Source organism: Phoca vitulina, unplaced genomic scaffold, assembly GCF_004348235.1.
Source record: "Phoca vitulina isolate PV1807 unplaced genomic scaffold, GSC_HSeal_1.0 scaffold2, whole genome shotgun sequence".
In the NCBI taxonomy this organism is placed as follows: Eukaryota; Metazoa; Chordata; class Mammalia; order Carnivora; family Phocidae; genus Phoca; species Phoca vitulina.
Window position 1 is genome coordinate 32,349,553 of NW_022589705.1, and position 13,821 is coordinate 32,363,373.

At 35.6% G+C, this 13,821-nt stretch overlaps 1 pseudogene; it reads left to right on the forward strand.

Annotated features, from left to right (window-relative positions):
* The first annotated feature begins 25 nt into the window (after positions 1 to 25).
* On the forward strand, positions 26 to 6,419 carry LOC116645046 (annotated as a pseudogene).
* The last annotated feature ends 7,402 nt before the right edge of the window (positions 6,420 to 13,821 follow it).

The window sequence follows — 13,821 nt, forward strand, 5'->3', positions numbered from 1 at the left end:
GCCGGAAGTGACGTATTGTCCGGGACGAGGGCGGCGGGGTGAGGGGGCCTGATCGGGAGCGGCTGATGGGGTAACCCTGACAGGCACCTCCGCGGCCCGCTGAGCTGGAGTGTTGTCGCCAGGGATTGAGCTCGGATGCTCATCCCTGAGATATGGGAGGCGGCGTGAGAACCGTTAGCTTGGAGGAACCCGTCGTCTCTCAGCCTGGAGTCCCCCATGTCCCGGAGCGGGGCCGCGGTAAGCCCTGTAGGGGCTCGGGTGCTTTCTTTGTGCACTGTATCCCGTCGGCTCCTCATTCAAAGGCTGCCTTCTCCAGACAGGCCGGGGAGAACCGCACGAGAGAGCACGTGCGAGGGGAACCCCCCTAGTTCTTGCTTCTGGCGGGGGCAGACTGGTCAGCATGCGCCACGGAAACAGCCTCGTCCTTAATCTCGATTGTGGCTCGGAGCCTCTTTACTTCGAAGATTCAGGTATTCACTGAGCCCGTGACCACGTTGTCCTCCCGGTTCTCAGGCGTCAGTCGCAAGCCCTTTGATGTTTCCAGTGCGGTTTTCATTCGCTGCGGTTTTGTGGGGTCACTCAAGTTTTTGTCAGACGTCCCAGGTGGAGATAAGGAAAATATTTCTGCACCATGTCTATTGATGCGAGGCATTGTATTTAGCAGCTTTCTGTGTAGATGTTAAAATAAATGCATTCCCAATTGATAATTGCGTTTTATTAATATACATAGAGCACTTATTAATATACTTAGAGCGCTTGAATTTTCAAATAGCTTTATTTATCGGGTGATTTATGTGGCAGTGTAATATTTTTTGTTGCATGTTCCTTTGAACTTTGTATTTGTTCCAAACCTAGTGCAGAAATCCTGTTACTTCCTGAGGGCGAGACCACATAAACTTATTTTGTGTCCCCAAGGCACCAGACCTGGCACAGTAGGGTTTAAGGACACCTGCTGACTTGAAAGTAAGCCAAGGAAATTTTTCAGAATTTTAAAATATTTTTCATTACTGACAAAAATGGAGTGCTAACTGAAGAAGTTCCTCAGTAAACTCTTACCAGTATTTCTTATTATCAGTTGTTAAATTAATGTAACAAATATTTATATTACATATACTGTATTCCAAATACTGTAAAAATATTAACAAATTGATCCTCAAAACCCTATGAGATAATGTAGCTTTACTATCATTATTTAGTGTGCAAACTGAGGAACTGAGAAGTTAAGCAATTTACCCTCGGTTACACAGCTATCATCTGGTGGAAGAAGGATTTGAACCTAGGTGGCTGGGCTCCAAAGTCCATCCTTTTGTCTATAATGTTGATCAGAAACCTGTGGATGTTGCGGTAAATTGCTTTGTCATTTGAAATCCACTGATTTGAGATATAAGAGATTAAGAGATACAGTTTACTTTTGGGGGAATTTCATTATACTGTAGTCCCCCCTTATCCAGTTTTGCTCTCCACAGTTTCAGTTATCCACTGTCAGGAAGCAGATGATTCTCCTTCTGACCTGTCAGAAGGTCAGTGGTAGCCTAACACCAAGTCGTAGTCTATACGCCCTTCACTTTACTTCATCTCATCATGAAGGCATTTTATCATCTTACATCATCACAAGAAGGGTGAGTATAGAACAGTAAGATCAGAGAGAGACCACATTCACATAACCTTATTACAATATATTGTTAAAATTATTCTATTTTATTATTAGTTATCATCAATCTCTTGCTGTGCCAAATTTATAAATTAAACTATATCATAGGTATGTGTGCATGCATAAGAAAAAACATTGTACATACGAGATTTGGTACTATCTGTGGTTTTAGGCATCTACTGGGGTTCTAGGAATATATCTCCCACAGATAAGTGGGGAGGAACTACTGTATTGTTTTGAGGGTTTCCATTAAATCCAACTAATATAAAAATAACAGAGAAAAAAGGGTTTGGACTAGATAGGTTTTGTGTCAGCATGTAACAATGTTGCAACAATGTCACATCTTTCCAATCACATTTAGTTTTGTGTTGTGGATGTGACATTTGCCCTACATACATGGAAAATTTAATAAATAGCATTAAGCCACATATATACCAAATTAAAGACAACTTTTTGATATACTTTATTTTGGAGGGAATCTTTCTAGAATCCTGGAATATTCATACTGTCCTCATTGGGGTGAGTTTTTAAATGTGTGCCTTTTTAGAGACCAACTTTAATAATAAAAGAGTGGTTATAGACATAATTAGTCCCTTTTCTTAACATGATTTTGAGTTCTAGGCCTCTAATAAGAGGGCAGCTGAGTAAGTCATTAATTTGCAGAGGAGACCGTTGACAACTATTACACAGTTACAAACATAACTACATTCTGGAAAATTAATAAGTAAAATATTCAGCTTTAGAAAATTTCAACCTTTCTCAATTTAACTTTATCATTGGTTAAGAAATTAATTATTAATAAAAAAATGATCAACAATTAGAAATATCTTATTATTCTTTTTTCCTTATAATATTATTTGTTATATTAGCTTACACTGTTTCTCTGAGTCAAGGAAGATTATACTTTAAGAGTATAGTTTCATAGTTTTCAGTTAGTTAACATTAACAGCCATTTAGTTGTAATTATATACAAGTTACCTTTTCATTATTAGAGAAGAGTTCTCTATAGGAAACCATTGTTTATGTAGCACATAGAAAACTATGTTTTAAGAATTTTTACATTCCAGAAGGGGCAGAAATGTCATTAACTGTTCAGTTATTCTTGAAATGATTAGCAGTAACATGGGGCAGTTGCTATCCTTTGCCACAAATGACTTTGCTATAAACTAGACAAGTGCAAAGGTAGAACTATAACTTATTTCCATAGGAAAGCAGACAGAGAAGGGGGTCATACAGAGAAAAGACTTTGAGTCCTTTTCCATGTAATATTTTATCTAAGAATCTGCAACACTATGTAGCAGGGAAAATTATATTTCACTTTGGAAATAATTATTCTTACATTTTCTAGTACTTTGTAATCAAACATTTTCACGTTGTTTTTTTTTTAAGGAATTAATTTTATTCAGGTAGTTGGATATGCATTTAAAAGAACCTGTTTCTTCGTATTGGGTTGAAATTTATTCCTTTTGACCAAAAGCCACTTCAAAACATCACAGATCTTTCCTTTTTTTCTCATCTCTTCTTCACATGTTTTTTTTATCCGATCCCCACAACAAACCTACATAAGCTAGACATATTAGCCCCATTTTACAAATGAGTAAAACAAAAGTTCAAAGAAGTAACTTGGCCAAGATCACTCAAATGGTAAGTGGCAGAACACTAGATTTTATGCCCTTTTCTGCGAGGCAAATGTAATCTCAATCCTCATTAAGATTAGATTTTATTATCTCCAATTTACAGATGAGAAAAATAAGGCCTAAGAACTAAGAGTCTTGGCCCTTTTCTTCCTAGAGGTATCTCTTCACTCAGGAATGAGAAAATGGCAAAAACTTAGTAAATTGTTATTTCTGTTTATTTTGTAGTTTTATATTATCAACTTGATTTCCAAGACTTTCTGAAGCAAAACACTCTCAAAAATAAGGTGTGTCAGAAATATTTGTTTTTCCTTTATAATCACCAGGATGGATAAGCTGAAGTTGATCATTGTTGGAGAATATGACCAGGTCATTTATTTTTATATTGTATTTTACGTCAAATAAATGGAAGTAAAAATTTAACCATCATAAGATAATTATTTTGAATGATAACTAGTAATCCACATAGTCTGATATTTCATTATTGTACAGTATTGTATGTTCTAAACCAAATGATACCACATTAAATATCAGGCAAAGGGCAGAATAATACTTCTGAAATGAGGAAGTAATTTTATAGTTAATCAGTGACAAATATGTTATGATAATTGTTCAAATCATTGTAGTACAGTACGAAGTTTTCTTCTTGAGCAGAATTCTAATCCCTTTGTTCGATGACAAATTTATTATCTAAAGGTCAATATTCATCTTTTTGGCTATTTCTTTACAGATGAGGAGACTAAAATAGTTGACTGGTTAACCTGCTCAAAGTCAACAAAAATGAGCTAGTAACAGTAGAATTGTAGCTTATCTCTTGTGAGGACTAGAATACAAACTGAACGTGTTTTAAGAAAAAAAACATGGAGGGGAGAACAAAACCAACTTTTTTTCCTTTCTTAATATGTAATATACTATCTCAGAAAAGGTATGTTTGTTTTGGACATTCTGGTTTTACTAGTGTGTTTTAGCAAAACTATGCCTAAATTTCTATTTCAGTTTTGTGCTATGCATTTTTGAACTATACCTATAGACCAAAAATAACACCCAAATTTATAAAACATTTGTTTCTTTATGAAATCACAACTTTTACAATTTAAGCCCATCATTGACTAAGGTGAATCTGGCCCACTGAAATAAAACTATATTCATAGTACTGACAGTAACAAACCAGAGTGGTGTGTGATGAAGTAGAAAGGGTTTGAGTTTTGTATTCAGGAAAATCTGAATTCATGTTCTGTTACAGTCACCATCTGTGACTTTCACATAAATTTCTAATTTCCCTTGGTCTTTGTTTCCCAAAGTGTGAAGTTACATGGATTAAATTAAATCATCTGTGAAAAGTACTAGGATAACTTTTGTCATATAATAAAGTCACTGTAACCCTGTGCCCACCCTACAGTAACATTCAATGTTTTCTTGTATTTATGTTTCAGCAATAATCATTCAGTGAGTTCCTACCATATGCAAAGCATGAGGAGGGTATAAAGATTAATAAAATCAAGTATTTGTGTAAGGCAAGATGAACGTGTAAATAATTACGGAAAATAAGATAACTTTGGAGTAATCAGAGCTTCTTCCAGATGTGCGTCTCTCCTGGTTTTGTGGCATTTCCTCACAGCATGGCCCCCAAATGCCAGTCTTCACTCCTGCCTCAAAGGAAGAAATGGAGACTGCCTCCTGCCCCCAAGCATGAGGAGACGTCGACCTCTCAGCACTTGCCATAAGGAGAAGAACAGCAAGAAGCAATTGAACATATTGATGAAGTACAAAATGAAATAGACTTAATGAACAAGCCACTGAGGAGATTTTGAAAGTAGAAGAGAAATGTAACAAACTCCACCAACCATTTTTTCAGAAGAGGTTGGAATTAATTGCCAAAATCCCAAATTTTTTGGTAACATTTGTCAACCATCCACAAGTGTCAGCACTGCTTGGGGTATTAAATCAGGTTACAGAATAGATTTTTATTTTGATGAAAACCCTTACTTCGAAAATAAACTTCTCGCCAAAGAATTTCATCTGAATGAGAGTGGTTGATCCATCTTCAAAGTCCACTGAAATCAAATGAAAATCTGGAAAGGAGTTAACAAAACGTTCAAGTCAAATGCAGACTAAAACCAGCAGGAGAAGACCGCATGAGGAACCAGAGAGCTTCACCTGGTTCACTGACCATTCTGAGGCAGGTGCAGATGAGTTAGGAGAGGTCATCAAAGATGGTATTTGGCCAAATCCATTACAGTACAACTTGGTTCCTCATATGGATGATGAAGAAGGGGGAGGAAAGAAGATACTGATGATGATGAAGAAGAATGATTGGAAGATATTGATGAAGAATGAGATGAGGATGAAGGTGAGGAAGATGAAGATGACGATTAGGGGATGAAAGGAGGAGGATGAAAGAGAAGATGACTAATAGAACGCTGATGGATTCCAACCCTCCTTTTTAAATTTTCTCCAATCCCTGGGAGCAAGTTGCAGTCTTTCCCCCCCCCCCCTTGTGCTCATTGACCCTGTTTTTTGAAGTCTCTTTTCTCTCCCTTTATACCATGATTCTCAACTTATTTGGGGGGAATAGTGGGAACGAATCTCTACCCCTTTCTGTTCCAAATTCATTTCTATCTCTTCCTGTCTCAACAAAAACTATGGAATCAACACCACTGTGCTCTGTGGAAAAAAGAAAAATCTTCTGCTCCCTTAGCTCTGCTGGAAGCTGGAGGGTGCTAGGCCCCTGTGTAGTAGTGCATAGAATTCTAGCTTTTTTCCTCCTCTCTGTGTATTGGGCTCAGAGATTACACTGTGTCTCTATGTGAATTTGTGCAGTTAAGTTTTACCAATATGTACCTGTCTACTTTCTCTTGTTTAAAAGAAAGAAAAGAAACTTTAAAAAATGGGGTTATCGAGGGTCAGCAAAGGGTGGGTTCGAGATGTTTAGGTGGGTTAAGTGGACATTCTGACAACATGGCTTCTCCTTTGGCATGTCTAATTGTGATGTTTAATGGACATCCTTGCAGTTTAAGATGACACTTTTAAAATAAAACTCTCTCCTATGATGAGCCAAACAGGCTCTCTCTATGTGACAGATTTATATCCTTCCAGCTTAGCAACTTAAGGAACAATGAGTTCTCTTTCCCAATATCATATATTATAAATATTATAATTATGTTATATATTACATATAATTATACTAATATAACAGTGGGGCGCCTGGTGGCTCAGTCTGTTAAGCATCCAACTCTTAATTTCAGCTCAGATCATGATCTCAGGGTTGTGAGATCAAGCCCCACATTGGACTCCATGCTTAGCGTGGAGTCTGCTTGAGAATCTTTCTCTCCTTCTTCCTCTACCCCACCCCCCACTTGTTCTCTGTCTCTCTAAAATTAATAAATAAAATCTTTATATATGTAACAGTATAATTATAATAAATATTACATTATAATTATACATACTGGTTCTGTATAATCACATGACCATTTCTGTGAAGGGAGGAGGCAGGGTACCATGACTGACATGGAATGAGAGAAGTGCAGTTTTCTCATATAGGGTAGGTAAAAGCAACAGATACCCAATACGGTGAAAATCAGAAAGCCTGTTCATAATCAATTTTCCATCCTGGGTGACTGGATAACAGAAGTCAGAAATGAAGAAGATAAACTAGTTTTTAAATTAATGAGAGGTATATGACTTGGGTCATTACTGAATTTGAGTTAAGAGTCAAAGCCACAGCTCTGAATGAAATCTCATTGAAAATGTAAAGAATAAAAAAGCATCTAAGAATGGACAATTATGGAACAGAAAAGAGGGGAGTTCTAAAAGGAGCCTGGTGCGGTAGGAGCCTGGAGTGGTCAGACAAGCTCAGAGAGAAACAGGATATATAGTCACAGAGGTCAAAAAGAATGAGAGGGTATCAATTTATTGACTGCATATTATAAGTTAATATAAGCAAAAGATTGGAAGAATATACAGATGCTTGTAGGAAGGAAAAGAAAGCTGAAGAATCAGGCTTGGCATCCTCAGGAGCCAGGCAGCTCCAAAGAATTGAAATAGTTGTTGCTGATTGACATTTTCCCTGTAATTGCCAGTGGAACAACAACAAAATACATATTGTCTTCAGTCTTGTTCTTTTCCCACAATTCAGTTTCTAATGAGAGAATTCAGTTGACCTATCTTGGGTTAAGTTTTTGCTTCTTACCCAGGATAAGGCAATCCTGGGACTCATCAGTGGAGAAGCAGAAATTTCCCAGTACCAAAAGGATGGACTAGAAGTTGAACATTCAGTAAAACAACAATGTCCATTACAGATGATTTATTTAATGGTGTTAGTAAACACAAGTATTTCTCAGTGGTACTGTAAAGGACTACTCCTTCTCCCCCCCCCCCAAAATGTGATGGACTTTATCATAAAATCATAGAAGTTTTTGGTTAAATATATGAGAAATACTCTGTTACCTGATGTGGTAGGCAGAATAATGCCCTCCCAAAGATGTCCAAGTCTTAATTACCAGAATCTGTGATTATGTTACCTCGATTGATAAAGGGAAATTAAGATTGCAGATGGAATTAAGGTTGCTAGTTAGCTGACATTAAAATAGGGAGATTATCCTGCACTATCCTTGTGGGCCCAATGTAGTCACAAGGGTCCTCAAAAGTGGAAGAGGGAAACAAGAGTTCAGAGTGGTGTGATGTGAGATCTCTACATCATTGCTGACATTAAAGATGGAGGAAGGGAGCCATGAGCCAAGCAATGTGGGCAGCCTCTAGAAGCTAGAAAGAACAAAGAAACAGATTCTCTCCGAGGGTCTCCAGAAAGGAACACAAGAGTGCTGACACCTTGATTTTAACCCAATGAGATCCAGGTCTGATTCCTGACGTAGTGAAGTGTAAAGATAATAATTTTAAAAACCACCAAGTTAATGGTAATTTGTTTCAGCAGCAATAAAAAACAATACACCTCACCCTATTTTAAAGATAGAGTAAACAGAGAGTTAGGTTAAGGGATTTGCTGAATTGTCTAAGGCAAAACCAGGACTGAAACCCAGACTCTAGATTCTCAAGAAGTTCTCTACACTTCAGACAGGTGTGTTAGAAATTCTTTACACTAAAAGTCATTATTTGGAAACACTGATGTCCTAGAAATAGGATAAAGAAGGAAAAGGCACTTCAATTTTCTTCTAAATTATTCTGGTTAAATAACTATTGAGTATCCAATTAAAGAGAATGAAGTTAAATATGAATTTTTAGTTTTTGTGATCTGGAAGTTGAAGGGGTTATTTGAATATGTGTGGAATGTGGTAGAACCATGGTAGAAAATATTTAAGGTGATTTTTCAATTTCTTTGTTTCTTTGCAATCTGGCAAGTACTTTTTTCTCAATATTCATTTCCAAATGTCTTGGTTTATATTATATACTACTTATAACCATAATTATTCTCTAGGAAGCTTATGAATCTTGCTACATAAAAGGTACTGAGTTTTTTTATGAATAACTGCAAGTTTAGGAGTGGCTAGAGAGAGCTGAATTGCTCAGTCTAATTAAGGGAGAATTCAAAATTCTAGAGTAATCCAAGACGTAGGGAGTGAGGAAGAGAGATGGGAAGGGAACAATTAGCAAGATGTCAGGAGTCTGGGGTTTTTATATGGAGTGGTGCAGACAATGGCAGTTAAAAGATCTAACGTGATTCCAAGTTGTGTCCTACATAGCACTTAAGGTAGCTCCCAGGTCTTCAACTACATTTTTGCTACATGCAACAGCTTTATATTTCTGGTTGCTCTGAAGGAAATGATGAAGTATAAAGGACCATTTTTGCCTTTGCCTTAAAATTATGACAAAGAAGTAAATAACCATAGGTAATATAGAACAAGGAACAGAAATTGCTCAGAAGCAGAAAATCAGAGCCAGAGGGGTCCATGAAAATATAAGCCCATCAGAAATGTGTATAAAATCATAAGGATACCGGATACTAAAATGCATGTAGGGGCACCTGGGTGGCTCAGTTGGTTGAGGATCCTACTCTTGATTTCAGCCCAGGTCATGACCTCAGGGTTGTGGGATTGAGCCCGTGTCAGGCCCTACACTCAGTGGGGAGTCTGCTTGAGTTTCTCTCTCCCTCTCACTCCCTGTGCTCTCTCTCTCTCTCTCACTCTCTCTTTCTCTCAAATAAATAAATATATCTATAAAATAAAATGCATGTAATAGGGATTTGAATCAACTTTTTGTAGGGAGTTAAGAAGCTGGATTGACTACAGAATCACCACCACCACCACTACTACCAAGAGTTGTAAATAAAAGTTTTCTATGTACCAGGCTCTGCACGATGAACCCAGATCAGTCTCTTTCCAGAACTTTTAATCAGTAAAACCAGCATTTCCAAAAGTCTAGTCTAGACCATCTGCATGAATATGATTGGGGAGTGCTTGTTTTTAAAATGCAGTTTCCTGGGTCCTATTCAAGTCTGTTACATCAGAATTTTTTGTATAAGTTCTAATTAATCTGCCTCTTAACAAAGTATGACCCTTACGTGTGTGTGTAATCCTTATATTTAAGTGTGATCACTTAAGTTTGAGAACCACTACCCTATTGTGTTTCATTCAAAGCCAAATTAACAGTCCCAACACAAGGTTGGTCAGGCAACCCTTAAGAATACTTGGAATAGCACTGGATTTCCGGAATTGGTACTGAAAACTTACTTAGTATATTCATTCTTTGCTATCTACTTATATATGTGTACAGTATAGGAATCAGTAAGAAAAGAGTTGGAGGTGGAAAACTGTAACTCATTTAATTTCAAATAATTACCCAAGTTAACTACCCTGATTTACAGATAATACAGAGCTCCAAGTCTTTAGAATTCTTTTGTGTAAATAACTGCATTAACCTTGTAACCAGTCTCCTACCCTGTCTGTCATACTTCCTATTAAACATTCCAAAAAAATGTGAAATAGAGCATACCTAACAAAGACTGTGCAAAATATAAATGTACAAATTCAATGGTAGTAATAAACCAAAATCCATGTATCCATATCGGGGCCAGAAACAGAATATTACTGTATCTCAGACACATCCTATGAGACCTCATTCATTGTCCCTATCCAAAGATAAACCGTACCCTGAATTAATCATTCTCTTGCTTTCCTTAATATTTATTGTGGGACTTTTGTTTTTGTTTTTATTTTGCTACCTAAGCATATAGCTCTTAAAATACACTCTTCAGTTTTACCTGCTTTTGAAATTTATAAGAATTTTTAAGAATTCTTCTGTAACTTGCTTCTTTCACTCAACATTGTTTTTTAGTTATAATCATGTGGATGTATGTACTATAGTTCATTCATTTTACATGTTTATGAGTATACTGTTTTATGAATATACCACAAGTTATATACCCTTTATACTGTTAATGGATATTGAGACTGTTTATATAATTTTTTAAACAATGTTGCAATAAGTATTCTTGCTTATAAACACACATTCAACAATTTATTTAGGCATATATCTAATAGTGGAATTATGGGTTGGTAGAATTTAAGTGTGTTCAATTTTCCTGGATATAGCAAACTGTTTTCAAAAGTGGTTATACCAATTTATATCTAATTTCTATTTTCCACATCCTCACATACACTTAATTTTTTTTTTTTTTAAGATTTTTTATTTATTTATTTGACACAGAGAGACACAGCGAGAGAGGGAACCACAAGCAGGGGAAGTGGGAGAGGGAGAAGCAGGCTTCCTGCTGAGCGAGGAGCCCGATGCGGGGCTCGATCCCAGGAACCCGGGACCATGACCTGAGCCGAAGGCAGATGCTTAACGACTGAGCCACCCAGGCGCCCCACACATACACTTAATTTTGTCTAATTTTTCCATTTTAACCAATCTGGAAAGTGCTTTTAATTTCCATACTGAAGAAATTGAATATAATTTCATATGTTTGAGAGCCACTTTAGGCATCTTCATCTGTGAAATTTCTATTCATTACTTTAACCTGCTTTTCTATTGAGTTGTTACCTATTTTCTTATTGATTTTTAGGGGATTTACTGAATCCCAATCCTTTGTAATCTATATTGTGGCAAATTATCTTCTCTTCATTCATGGTTTGAATTTTTATTTTCTTTATGATATTTTTAATGTATTTAAATTTTTATCAGCTTTACTGAAGAAAAGTTGACATATAATAAACTACACACATTTAAATATACAAAAAGTTTTTAAAAAATAAAATATACACGTAAACACCCATGAGGCCATCACCACAATCATGATATTGAACATATCCATCATCTTCAAAAGTTTCACCATGCCCCTTTGTAATCTTTCCTTCATACCTCTCCTTGCCCATCTATTTCTAGGCAATGACTTTTTTGCTTTCTGTCATTATAGATTAATTTGCATGTTGTAAAATTTTATATAATGTTCTCATGCAATATGTACACTTTTTGGTCTGAATTCTTTCACTTAGTGTAATAATTTTTAGATTAATCCATGTTGTTTCCTGTATCAACAGGTGATTTTTATTGCTGAGTAGTGTTCTATGTATGGCTGTGTTTATACCTATTGATCAATCTTTAGGTTGTTTCCAATTTTTGACTAATTCAATAAGGCTACTATGAATATTTGCCTACAGGTCTTCATATGGACATATACTTTCATTTATCTTGGGTAAATACATAGGAGTAGAATGGCTGGATTATATGGGACATACATGTTTAACTTTTAAAGAAACTGCCAAATTGTTTTCTTAAGATATTCTACCATTTTACATTCCCAACAGCATTGTACAAGGGTTTAAGTTCCTCCACATTAGCACTTTAGTAAGTCATTTCTTAATTTCAGACATTCTAACAAGGTACATTATCTTACTGTGGTTATAATTTACATTTACGTAATGACTGCTGATACTGAGTACCTCTTCCTGTGCTTATTTGTCATCCATGTATCTTTTTGGCAAAATGTCTGTTCAAACGTTTTACCTATTTGTTATTGGGTTTTTTCTCTTTCTTTATTATTGCATTTTTGAGAGTTCTTTACTTATCTTGAATACAAGTCTTTAATCAGATATGTTTTTACAAATATATTCCTTCAGTTTGTAGTTTATCTTTTCATTTTATTAACAGTGTCTATCAAAGAAAAGAAGTTATTAATTTTAATGAAGTCCAGCTTATCAATCTTTTTTTTTTTTGGATCATACTTTTGTGTCATATCTAACGAATTTTTGCCCTAACCCTGAGTCACAAATTCCAAGCTCTGCTGAATTCTACAGAACAGTTAAGAAAGAAAGAATACCAGTTCTGCAGAAAATTGAAGAGGAGGGAATACTTCTCAACTCACTTTATGGCTCCAGCATTACTCTGATACCAAAACCACACAAAGATACTACAAGAAAAGAAAACTACAGAACAGTATCAATCATGAACATATATGTAAAAATTCTAAGTGAAATTTTAACAAATCAAATCCAACAATAGGTAGAAGGGATAATATATCATGGCCAAGTAGGGCTTATCCTAAAAATGTAAAGTTGTCTTAACATTTGAAAATCAATCAATGTAATTCACATTAACAGAGCAAAAAATTAAAAAAAAAAAACAACCCATATAATCATCTCAGTAGATGAAGAAAATCATTTGACAAAATCCAACTTCCATTCCTAATTTGGAAGAAAAAACAACCTCTCAGCAAACCAGGACAAGGAAATTTCTTCAAACAGATAAATGTCCTCTACAAAAGTCCTACTGCTAATATTCTCAGTGGTGAAAGATAAAATATTTTTTTCCTAAGGTTAGAAACATGATGTGGATGGCTGCTCTCACCACTTCTATTTAACATTTTACTAGAGGTTCTATCCAATGCAATTAGGCAAGAAAAATAATAAAATCCATCCAGATTGGTAAGGAAAAAGTAATATTTTATTTACAGAAGATTGTGTAGAAAATATCATGGGATTTATAAAAAAGCTTTTAGAACTAATAAATGAGTTTAGCAAGGTTGCCTGATACTGGGTCATTATTTTAAAATCGTATTTTTATATTTTAGTAATAAGCAATTAGAAATTGAAATTTTAAAAATAAAGTTTAAATATCATTAACAAATATGGAATGCTTAGGAATAAATCTGACAAAAGATGTGCAAGACCTATAAACTGAGACCTATTAAACATTGCTGCAAGAGGTTAAAGAAGAACTAAATAAATGGAGAGAAACACCATGTTCATGGATCAGAAGACTCTCTTTAAGATGTCAATTCCCCCAACATTCATCTGTGGATTCAGTACAATCCCAAGCAAAATTACAGCAGGTTTTTCCTATAAAATTGGCAAGCTGATTCTGAAATTCATATGGACTGCAAAAGACTTAGATTAGTTAAAACAACTTTGAAAAAGAACCAAGTTGGGAAACTTACACTACCTTGACTTACAGATTTATTATAAAATTATAGAGTATTAGGGTTCTCCAGAGAAACAAAACTAATGGGACATAATAGAGATAAATATAAGAGGAGATTTAATATAGGAATTTGTTCACATGGTGCTGGAGGCTGAGAAGTCCCAC